Below are 12,938 nucleotides of genomic sequence, written 5' to 3'. Positions count from 1 at the left end.
TTGGTTGATTTCTAAACTGATCTCAATTTTTTAAAACAAAAACAGCAGTTTTACCTAGAAAAATCTTTCAAAAAAAATTCATTTGAGTGGGTAAACGTTATCTGATTGATCTGAAATTTTACATACATATTTGTGGCACTGTGATTGAATATAAAAATTATTCCCACAAAAGAATCAGTCAAAAAAGTCAAAAAATCGAAAAAAGACAAAATCCAATAAAAATTTAAAAAAATATTCAGCGGGTTGAGTTTGGTGCCCAAACTTTTCAGATCAAAAATTAAATATTTAAGGACATTCCAAATTTAATTTCGTGATTTTTGGAGATCGGGAACACCTCGAACGAAGTTGTCAAGTTACTCCGCAGTTTTTCAGGTTTTCTGTTTTCAGCAATTTTTGTTGATTCTTAGGTGTAGGTTTTCATTTGTTTGCCTTTATTTTTCCTTTACACTATCTAACACCTTCTTGTTTCTTGTGTTAGTAGGATTTTTAAAGTGTGCACAATTCTTCCTCGGTGCAACACAAATCAGTTGGTGTCTCGTCCGTTTTTGGCATCCTAGTGCAAATTAGGATTCTTTGGTAGTTCGGTTCATACACTCTCTAGTTGATTGATATAAACTCTAATAAAGAACTCACAAGCCTGAATTCTACCTCATTGAGAATTTGATTTTCTTTTTGAGTGATTAACGGTGAGGTTTGCTAACTTTTATTTTTGAGTGTTGAGTGTTTATTTTTTGCAGATTTTTAGAAAATGTCTAAAGATGACCATAATGATACACTTATGAAAGTCCAAAAACAGCTAGATGGACATGCTGCTGCAATCACACAAATAAATGCTACACTTCAAGCATTGAATACTACTTTGGATGAGGTACGATTGAATCAAGAACCTCAATATCGAGATCCAATCAAGGAAGATAGGGATAACCAGCCCCATAGGTGCAGTCCTCGACGTGTCTCTAGAATGGATGATGATTTTCATGATCGTGGGCAACCTTCTTTGGCAAAATCGAAGTTCACAATTCCCCAATTTCGTGGTAAGAATGATCCAGAAGCTTATTGTGAATGGGAATCTAAGATTGAGCTTATGTTTCGGTACTATAAATGTCCGGATAATGAAATGGTAGCATTAGCAACGCTGGAATTTTTAGATTATGCATTAAGTTGGTGGACTCAACTTGGGGTAAATCGTCATTGGAATTATGAAGGTGAGATTTCGACATGGGATGAGTTGAAACAAATTATGAAGAAAAGGTTTATTCCACCTCACTACTACAGAGAGATTAAAACAAAGCTTAGGTGACTTGTTCAAGGTAGTAGGACAATGGATGAATATTTTAAGGAGATGGAAATGCTCATTCAGAGAGCTAATGTGGAGGAGGATGAGGAAACAACTATGGTTCGATTTATTGATGGTTTGAATAGGCCGATAGCTAATACATTGAGGCTACAAACTTACATTGATTTGGAAGAAGCAGTTCATAAAGCCATTGAGATCGAGCAACAACTAAAGGAACAAAGGTTTGGTTCCTTCTCGACTTCACAATATTACCAAGGTAACAATTCCAATTCTGATTTTAAGAGTTCAAAATCACCTTTTGTTACTAATAAGTCTTCTTTGAGTAATGGAAGTAAATAGTCAGATTGGAAAAAAGGGGCTCCTGCTAAAACGCAAACACCTTCTAAGCAGCCCAATTTAGGTGATTCGAATGTGAAGAGGACTCGTGAGATTGAATCCTTTAAGTGCAAAGGGCGAGGTCATTATAGTATGGAATGCCCTAACACGAGATTACTTCTTCTGAAAGATAATGGTGAGTACACTTTCGACTCTAATAAAACAGATCCAGATATGCCAGAACTTGTGGATGACAGTGATAATGGCGAATAGTTGGTCGAACCACCAAAAGAAGGGGACTTTGCTAATTTTCAATGCCTTGTAGTTCGCCGAACCCTTAACATTCAGATGAAAGATGATGATAGCCAAAGGACCAATATTTTCCATTTTCGGTGTTTTATTAAAGGTAACTTATGTTTACTCATTATTGATAGTGGGAGTTGCTCGAATGTAGTGAGTAGCTATTTGGTGGATTCTTTAAAGTTGCCTTGTACCAAACACCCTAAGCCATATCACCTTCAGTGGCTTAATGAATGCTCCGAAGTTAAAGTTACGAAACAGTCCTTGGTCACTTTTAAGCTCGGCAATTATAAGGATGAAGTATGGTGTGATGTGGTCCCAATGCATGCGGCACACTTGCTCCTTGGACGACCTTGGCAATTTGATCACGATGTTACACATCAAGGTAAACTTAATCGATACTCCCTTATGTTTAAAGGTAGAAAATTCACTTTTGCTCCTTTAAATCCTACTGATGTATATAAAGATCAATTGAAGATGATGAAATTTTGTGAGGGGGTAAAGGAGAAAGAGCAAGTACAAAAGACAGAGAGAAAAGAGGCTAGTAGTGGAAAAAGTCAAAATTTAAAAAGCCCAAAGGTGAGTGAATCCTCAAGTGGTAAAATGAGTAGGAAAAATTTTTTGGCAACAAAAAAAGATGTGAGGAGAGCCCTAGTCAATAAACAGCCTTGTATCCTTGTGAGGTTTAGGCAAAATTATTTATCTTTATCTAACATTAACGAAAATTTGCCTAGTGTGTTTTAGTCTCTTTTGCAGGATTATGAGGATGTTTTTAGTGAGGCCCCTAAAGGTTTACCATCTTTACGAGGGATTGAGCTTCAAATTGACTTAGTACCCGGAGCTTCAATACCAAATCGACCAGCTTATAGATGCAATCCCGAGGAGACAAAGGAATTGCAAAGGCAAGTTGAGGAATTACTAGACAAAGGGTACATTCGTGAGAGCCTAACCCTTGTGCCGTTCCTGTCTTATTTGTACCAAAGAAAGATGGTACGTATCGAATGTGTGTTGATTTTTGTCCAATCAACAAAATAACGGTAAAGTATCGACATCCAATTCCTAGACTTGATGATATGCTTGATGAATTACATGGGTCAGTCATATTTACAAAAATTGATTTAAAAAGCGGTTATCATCAAATTCGAATGAAGGAAGGGGATGAATGGAAAACAACCTTTAAAACAAAATTTGGATTGTATGAATGGTTAGTTATGCCTTTCGGCCTTACTAACGCACCTAGTACATTTATGAGATTAATGAATCATGTTTTAAGATTTCACTTGGGTAAATTTGTAGTGGTTTATTTTGATGATATCTTAATTTACTCCAAGACATTAGATGATCATGTTTTCCATGTTAAAACCGTTTTGGATATTCTGTGAGCTGAAACATTATTTGCCAACCTTGATAAATGCACATTCTATTGTGATAAACTAATATTCTTAGGTTTCATAGTTATTGCTCAAGGTATTCATGTCGACGAGGACAAAGTTAAGGCAATTAAGGAGTGGCCGACTCCTAAATCGGTAACTGAGGTGAGATCTTTCCATGGTTTAGCTAGTTTTTATAGACGATTTGTGAAAGATTTCTCTACTATTGTTGCCCCATTGATAGAGGTTATAAAGAAATTAGTGGGTTTCAAATGGGGTGAAACCCAAGAAAAGACTTTTCAGACCCTGAAAGATAAGTTATGTTCTGCTCCTCTTCTCAAATTACCTGATTTTTCTAATACTTTTGAGCTTGAGTGTGATGCTTCAGGAATTGGAATTGGTGCCGTTTTAATGCAAGATAAGCAACCTATTGCTTATTTTAGTGAGAAATTGAATGGTGCACAGTTAAACTACTCAACTTATGACAAAGAACTCTTGGCATTGGTTCGTGCACTTCAAGTATGGCAACATTATTTGCTGCCTAATGAGTTTGTCATACACACAGATCATGAATCCCTTAAATGGTTAAAGGGACAAGGTAAGTTGAGTAAAAGAGATGCTCGATGGGTAGAATTCATTGAAACATTCCCTTATATGATACAATATAAAACAGGTAAAGATAATGTAGTTGCAGATGCTTTGTCTAGACGATATACTTTAATAACTACATTGAATGCTAAAGTCTTAGGGTTTGAACATATTAAGGATCTATATGATGATGATGCTGATTTCGGCAATATCTATAAGAATTGTGGACATACTACTTTTGAAAAATTTATCTTGTAGATGGCTTTCGTTTTCGTATAAACAGGTTATGCATACCAAAGTGTTCCATGAGAGACTTATTGATTCATGAGGCCCATGGTGGGGGTTTGATGGGACATTTTGGAGTGGCCAAAACACTAGACATCTTGCAAGAACACTTCCATTGGCCACATATGAAAAAGGATGTCGAAAAGGTATGTTCCAAGTGCATTACATGCAAACAAGCAAAATCTAAGGTAATGCCTCATGGCCTTTACACTCCTTTACCGATTCCTACTTCACCTTGGGTAGATTTATCCATGGATTTTATTCTAGGTTTGCCTCGAAATAAGAAAGGAAGAGATAGTATATTTGTTGTTGTTGACAGGTTTTCAAAGATGGCACATTTTATTTCTTGTCACAAAACAGATGATGCTACACATGTGGCAGACTTATTCTTTAAAGAGGTGGTAAGACTTCATGGCATCCCTAAAACAATTGTTTCTGACAGAGATGTCAAATTCCTTAGCCACTTTTGGAAGGTATTGTGGGGTAAGCTTGGTACTAAATTACTTTATTCCACTACATGTCACCCCCAAACTGATGGCCACACCGAAGTAGTTAATCGGATCTTAGGGACTTTATTACGATCTGTTGTGGGAAAGAACATTAGAAACTAGGAAGAATGCCTACCGTTTGTTGAATTTTCATATAATAGATATATTCATTCTACAACTGGTTATTCTCCATTTGAACTTGTTTATGGTTTTAACCCACTAACAGTACTTGATCTTGCGCCATTACCACTTGAACACATTGTTAATTTAGATGGCGAACAGAAAGCTGAGTTGGTGAAATTCTTACATGAGAAGGCTAGGCAACGAATAGCCAAAACAAATGATGCCAACACCAACAAAGCAAACAAGGGGCGCAAACGGGTTGTCCTAGAACCCGGAGATTGGGTTTGGGTCCATATGAGGAAAGAACGATTTCCTACAAAAAGAAAGACCAAGTTGGATGCAAGGGGCGATGGGCCTTTCCAAGTACTCGAGAGGATCAACGATAATGCGTATAAAATTGATCTACCTGGTGAGTACAATGTAAGTTCTACTTTTAATGTGGCTAACTTGTCCCCATTTGGTTTTTTAGATTCGAGGTTGAATCTTTTTGAGGAAGGGGGGAATGATACGAGATCAAAGGCCCGACAAATGCGTTCCAAACTAAATGGGACCATTCAGGAGTTTGTTAGGAAGGCCTTAGATGCGTACACGAAAGAACAGGAAAATCAAGATTTCAAATCTTGGGAATCTTGGCCCAAGAAACCAAATCTTACAGCCAAAGCGCATTGGATCTCCGTTACGAGCATCAACGATTCAATTTCGGTAGGAGATGGATCACAATCCCAAATTCTTGAAGGCAAGGCCCAATAAAAAGATTCCAAGCCCAATCAAGAAATCCACCCATACTTAGTCGAAAATCAGGCCAAATTGTCAAAGTGGCCCAAGTTGTAAAGTTTTATATTTATTTATTTATTTTACTTAGTTTAAATTTTTATGTAAATATTCAATTCAAGAGTCCCAAATAAAGACCCTTGGCCGAATTTCCATATTAAAATAATTAGGAGTTTAATTTATTTTAGTTTTCTAATTAGATTAGGAAAACACTTGAGAGGCCTATATAAAGGCCTGGTTGGCCACCTTGTTATTCACTTCTCAATTATATCAAAAATTTCACATTTGTTTAAGTGCAGAATTCTCTTTGAGTTTTTTCTCCAAGAATTCTCTCTTGGGTTTTCTTTAGAAGTTGTTTTAACAATCTTTTGGTTGTGGGAGCCATCTTCAGCCTTCTTCTTGCCATTGATATTCTTTGGAGGGGAGATTAGAGCCATTTGAAGGGAGTTGTGAGATCTTTCGGGATTTCAAGGCTTCTCAGGACTGATCTTTTAATTTCTTGCTGTCAATTCTTTTTTTATTTCTGCTTGTGCCAAATCTTTATCTAATTTATTTGTTGTTCTTATTGTGTTTCCAACCTTTTTTCTATCTTAAAGAATCAGCCAAAAATCCCCAATTTCTAGGGTTCTTGCCGATTCATCCTTACTCTTTTTGGGTGAAATTAGATTGCCAAAATTTGAGGAAAACTATCTTGGTGTTCAATTGGGCAGAATCGCAATCTCTTTTAGGGTTTCAAGAACCCATATTAACACTTATTTCTATTCTCAATTTGATTCTTTGCTGATTTGGGGATTTTATTTCAGAATTGGAAATTCAAAGTTCTAATCTTTTAATTTTCTATTTTGTTTCAAATCTGATTGTTTAGGGTTTTCGTAGGAGTTTCCCGTGACTTGGCAACTCCGTATCAGTTACTTTTACTTGATTTTGACAATTTATGAATATGAAGCTTAGTGAGTTATTCAACTCTCTTTGTTCGTTTGAGACTCGATTAACTTATCTAGCTTCGTCTAGTGGCGTCAACCCGATTCTTATTCTGAACTTATCACTTTTCAAACAAAATGTGGCATTCATCCCCTATACCTTAGGTTCCTATCACTCTTGATAGCTGGTCTCGGTTTATCATCTTTTAACCAAATTTTGTTACCAAGTTGTGATATAAGAGTAGGATCGATATTCACCTTTAATATCAGTTCATTCTTCAAACTTGTTTAAACCTAAACTTAGCCGAACTATCACTAACTATTCCTGTACAAACCAAACAACTTCAAAGCCTATTTGTTTAGCCTTCAATTACGACACTTCTCAACTTACGATCGGGCATTTACGTAACTCGTAATCATCTCTGAGCACGGTTTCGCATTAGGAACTGTGTCTTGTCCAAGGAGATGAGCTAAATGACGATACTGTTGTGATAAATGAGACAAAAATTGATTTAGATTCTAATGAGTCTTTACTGTGACAGAAGAATTATGAGGGCAGTGAGGTAAACGATGAATTAAAATTAAAACCAGCTATTGAATAACCTCCCAAATTGGAACTGAAGCAATTACCAAATCACCTAGAGTATGCGTTTCTTGGAAACAATTTTACATTACTAGTGATTATTGCTTCAGATTTGAAGCGAAATGAGAAAGATGAGTTATTGCAAGTATTAAAGGAGTATAAAAGAGCTATAGCCTGGAAGATTTCTAACATTAGTGGAATCAGTCCTTCTTTTTGCACCCATAAAATTTTAATGGAGGATGAATACAAACCATGTGTGCAAGCTCAAAGACGGCTAAATCCTAACATGAAGGAAGTCGTTAAGGCTGAGGTAATTAAACTTCTAGATGCTGGAGTTATTTATCCTATTTTTTATATTACTTGGGTGAGTCCTGTGCAGGTTGTTCCTAAGAAGGGAAACATGATTGTTGTAGCTAAAGAGAAGAACGAGTTAATTCCAACGAGAACAGTCACGGGATGGAGACTTTGTATTGACTAAAGGAAGTTGAACGATGCCACGAGGAAAAATCATTTTCCTCTGCCATTCATAGATCAAATGTTGGAAAGATTATTTGGGTATATGTATTATTGCTTCCTAGATAGATTCTTTGGCTATTTTCAAATCCTAATAGCTCCCGAGGACCAAGAAAAAATGACATTTACATGTCCATATGGTACGTTTGTTTATCAAAGAATGCCTTTTGGATTATGTAATGCTCTTGCTACTTTTCAACGTTGCATGTTGGCCATCTTTGAGGAACTTGTAGAAGACATTATAGAGGTATTTATGCACAACTTCTCAGTATTCGACAATTATTTCCATCTTTGTCTTAAAAACATAAAACGAGTTCTAATGAGATGTGAGGAAACAAACCTTGTGCTAAATTGGGAAAAATGTCAGTTCATGGTTCGAGAAGGGATTGTGTTGGGCCATAAAATTTCTAGTAAAAGGATTGAGGTTGATAGAGCAAAAATTGAAACTATAAAAAAACTACCTCCCCTAGTTTAGTTAAGGTTATTTGAAGCTTTTTAGGGCATGCTAGATTTTATAGAAGGTTTATCAAAGATTTCTCTAAAATAGCTAAGCCTTTAACTAATTTGCTAGAAAAAGATGTGACATTCAATTTTAATCAGGAATGTTTAGAAGCATTAAATACTCTTAAAGAAAAATTAATTAATGCTCTGATTGTGGTTGCACTTGATTGGAATTTACCCTTTGAACTAATGTGTGATGCGAGTGATTTTGCGGTAGGTGCAGTTCTTGGACAGCGAAGAGACAAGTATTTTTAGCCAATTTATTATGCCAGTAAGATGTTGACAGATGCACAAGAAAATTACACTACTATAAATTTAGACCTCGACTTATAAGATGGATTTTATTATTGCAGGAGTTTGATTTGGAAATCCAGGATAAGAAAGGAGCTGAAAATCTTGCAGCAGATCACCTTTCCAGACTAGAGAATTCACATCTCAAGGAGCTTAATGAGAATGAGATAAATGAATTGTTTCCTGAGGAACAACTCTTGGTTATAATCGATTCTGAAGTCCCTTGGTTTGCGGATATCGCAAATTACTTAGCTGCTAACGTCTTACCAAAAGGGTTGACACATCATCAAAAGAAGCGATTCTTTACCAATGTGAAAATTTATTTTTGGAAGGATCCTTTTCTTTTTCGTGCATGTACAGATCAAGTAATTCAGGGGTGTGTTACGAAATTGGAAGAGAGTAAAATCTTGGAACACTGTCACTCAAGACCAATAAGAGGACATTATAGTGGGACTAGGACAACACATAAGACACTTGAATCAGGTTTTTATTGGCCACACTGTTCAAGGACGCTAATAGGTATGTTGCTTCTTGTGATAGATGCCAGAGAACAGGTAATATTTCTAAACGTGATGAAATACCTCAAACTTATATGCTTTCATGTGAAATTTTTTACGTCTGAGGCATTGATTTTATGGGTCCATTTCCTAGCTCATTTGGTAATAAATACATCATAGTAGTAGTCGATTATATGTCAAAATGGGTAGAAGCTCAAGATTTACATACCAACGATGCTAGAGTGGTAGTTCGATTTCTTAAGAAGCTCTTTTCTCAATTCGGAACACCTAGATCGATTATTAGTGATACGAGTACGCATTTTTGTAACGCTCAATTTGATAAAGTTCTCAACAAGTATGGGGCGCATCATAGAACAACTACCCCTTATCACCCTCAAACTAGTGGGCAAGTTGAAGTTGCGAATCGAGAACTCAAACGTGTCCTAGAAAAAATTGTAGAGTCAAATAGAAAGGATTGAGTGATAAAAGTAGATGACGCTTTATGGGCTTATAGGACTGCTTATAAAACACACATAGGAACATCTCCTTACAAACTTGTATATGGAAAAAGTTCTCATTTACCGCTTGAACTCGAGCACAAAGCATTTTGGGCAATAAAATTCCTAAACTATGATATTAAAGTTGTAGGTGAGAAGAAAATGATGTAGCTGAACGAGTTAGATGAGTGGTGAGCAAATGCTTATGAGAACTCGCGACTATATACAAAAGCGACAAAGCGACCCTACGATGCTCCTTTGAAGAAGCCCAAACAATTCACAGTTGGAGATCTTGTCCTTTTATACAATTCAAAGCTTAAGTTGTTTCCCGAAAATCAAGATGGTCAAGCCCATTTGTAGTACAAACTATTTTCCCATATGGTACGATAGAGGTAACCCATCCAGCATATGGAACATTCAAGGTAAACGGTCATCGACTCAAACTTTAGAGTGGTGACAAATTTAGAAATGATAGAGAAGAGCTTCGGCTCCGTGAACCTTCGTAATTGTACGCACAAGGTAAGTCGATCTTAGATTTTAAATAAGCGCTTCTCGGGAGGCAACCCGAGTGTTAACACTGCAAATTTTCTTAATTTTATTTCATATTATTTTTAAAATTAATTTTAAAAAAGTGTGTTTTTTGACCCACACGGCCTGGACACACGGGGGTGTCCTAGGCTGTGTGCACTAAAAGGTGTTCGGCAGTGAGTTACACGGCTTGGACACATGGGCATGTCCTTGGCTGTATAGATCCTAAGACTTAATTTTAAAATTTTTAAAAAATAGACCTTGAGTAGCACGGCCTGGCGACAAGGCTGCGTGACTTACACGGCCTGGACACACGGGCGTGTCCTTGGCCGTATGAATCCTGAGACTCAAATTTTCAAAAATTTGATGAAGACACGACCTAAAATAGTCCACACAGGCATGTCTTAGGCTGTGTGAAACCTAGAGCTGTTTTTTTCATTTTTAAATAAACTTAGAGAGTTACACGAGCAAGGCACACGGTCGTGTGCGAGACACGGTCGATCCATGCGGACGTGTGGGAGTTCACACGGGTGTGGGAGAAGTGAAGGAGGTTGTAAACGTCTAGGCGACACGGTTGTGTGTGCCACACGGCCTTGACACATGGGCATGTCTGAGCCCATGTGAAGAATGGGCCCATATTTTTAAAATGAACACGGGCTGAAAAGGAACCACACGGGCGTGTGACACGACTGTGCGGCCCAACACGAGCCTCACACGACTGTGTCACCCATTTAACCCCTAAACCCTAAGTTTTTTGTTTCACTTTCATCTTCCCCAAACTTTTCAACCTTAGCCGTCGCCGACCAACTCTCTTCCACCTCTCTAGCCACCGTCGTTCTCCACCTCCTTCACGCCCTCTTCCACTCTCTAAATCCCTCTTTTTCCTTCCCTTTCCAAGCCTCCACCCTCATCGACAACCCATCCCCTCGCCCCTTCTTCTCCTCATCACCGAACCACTAACCCTCACCACCCCCACGCCACAAGCCTCAACCACCAAGCCGTACCACCCTACCCTTCCTCCCCTTATTTATCTCTTCCTTCACCTCTCCCTTTGCCCCTTTCCTCACTTCTCCCTTCGGCCACCAATCCCGCACGACGACACCGGCCTCTCCCTTCCCTTCCCTTCCTTTCCCTTCCCTTCCCTCTATTTTTCCCTTCTCTTTTCCCCATCGGACCACTCCCATGACTGCTCCACCACTGCCCGCATCAACAACCGACCTGCACTTCTGACCACCACCCTCTGTTGGTCCTTTTTATTTTCCCATTTTTAGTTTTTTCTTTTTATTTTATTTTATTTTATTTTACTTTATTATTCTTATTATTTTTTTATTGTTATTTTGTATTTTATATTTATTCTTATTATAATTATTATTGTCTTTAGTTTCTTTCTTAGTTTATATTATTTTCTTATTCTGCTTCTTTTCTGTGTAACTATTTAGTCCATTTCGTATTTTTATTTTTATAGTTTGCTTACATTTTTCTTCACTGCTTCCTTTTGTGTTATAATATTGGTTATTGCTTTTATTTCTAATATGGCCAGTCTATTTAGGTTACGATATATTTTATTATTCTCTTTATTCTTCTTAATTACTCTTGTTATTATTATTTTAAGTATGTCATGATTTGTCATCTAGTTTGGCGCTACTTTGGGACTATACACTGAGGAGTTTATGAGTGCCGAGAACTTCATCCACCTACATCGACACATCCACTACTTGCCATCTAGTTGTTGGTCAGATTTTACGGTGAGCGTGAAACCTTATGACGTTAGTCACTCGAAGGTGACTTCTCTCCCTCTGACTTTTCGGTATATTCATGCCCTTTTAGCTCATACTTTGACCGGTAAGAGAGAGGCACCGGAGTCGTCAGTACTACCAATGCTTATTTTTTATGGAGTACGCCACCGGGCATATTTTTTATTTAGCTTACTTCATCACCCTCTCTTTCCTCCATCAGACAGCCCGTAACAGGAAGGGTCCTATCTGTTTAGGCCCTTATGTGACTCGACTAGCTCGACACTTTGGTCTCCTCGACACAAAGGAACAGTCCTCTACGCTTACATTCGTGGACCAGATGTCCCCATAGGTAATATCGAGCATGACCGGCTTCGTGGAGTAAATCCTCCTCAGTTCTGATTATTTCATTCTGACTCTCAGAATGAACCCAATGACTTCACTGATGATGTCCCTTTCCATCACAAGGACTCACCTCATACTCCAGCTTCGAGTCACCGTCCTGTTTCTTCTGCTACTACTTTGCCAGACCTCTCCGAGCAGTTCACTCGCTTCGAGTAGCACTACTTTCAGAGGTTTGGCAGTATTGACGCGACATTGCAACAGATCTGTCAACATCTCCATATCTCCTCCTCAGCGCCGACGACTTAGGACACCGACACTTCTAATGATGAGGACCATTAAGTTTATTTGTTTTATTTTTATTTTTATGTTTCTTCTTATGTTTATTGTTATTTTCTTAGACTCGTTTTGTTTTTCTCTTTTGAACTTTTTTTTTATTTTTATGGTTGTTTCTAATCAAGTTAGTAACTCCTTAATATTCTTCATTATTCGTGTTTATTTTCTTATTAGTTTGCTCGGAATCATGCACTACATCTAGATTTGACTACAATTTCGCTTTTTACTGTTCTGTGGATTTCATCCAATATTCAGGGTAGTTTCAGTTTTCTCCCTTTCTTATGATATTTTGTTTACACTGTAATTATCTATGTTTGTACATTGAGGACAATGTACATCTTAAGTGCAGGGTGGTTATTTATATAATTATTAGAAAATCCCTAAATTATGTTGTGTGTTTAAGTAATTTTCTCATACTTCTATTAGAATGAATTTTTATGGATTTGTGATTTTTATTGATGTGTTTTGGATTTAATTCATAGATACTTGTGCATTGATTGTTTTAAACTTTAAGACATGAGAGAATCAAGCATGATAAGTTCAATTTCAGAATTAAAAATTTTTGGTTGTTTCCTAAATTGAGGTATTACCTTGAAGTTTTAAATTTACAAGTTTGACATCAAAAATCATAATTTTTTGTGTGTGAGATTTTGAGCCTTT

The sequence above is a fragment of the Gossypium hirsutum genome, chromosome D04, assembly GCF_007990345.1.
Source record: "Gossypium hirsutum isolate 1008001.06 chromosome D04, Gossypium_hirsutum_v2.1, whole genome shotgun sequence".
In the NCBI taxonomy this organism is placed as follows: Eukaryota; Viridiplantae; Streptophyta; class Magnoliopsida; order Malvales; family Malvaceae; genus Gossypium; species Gossypium hirsutum.
This window is presented reverse-complemented; position numbering follows the sequence as displayed.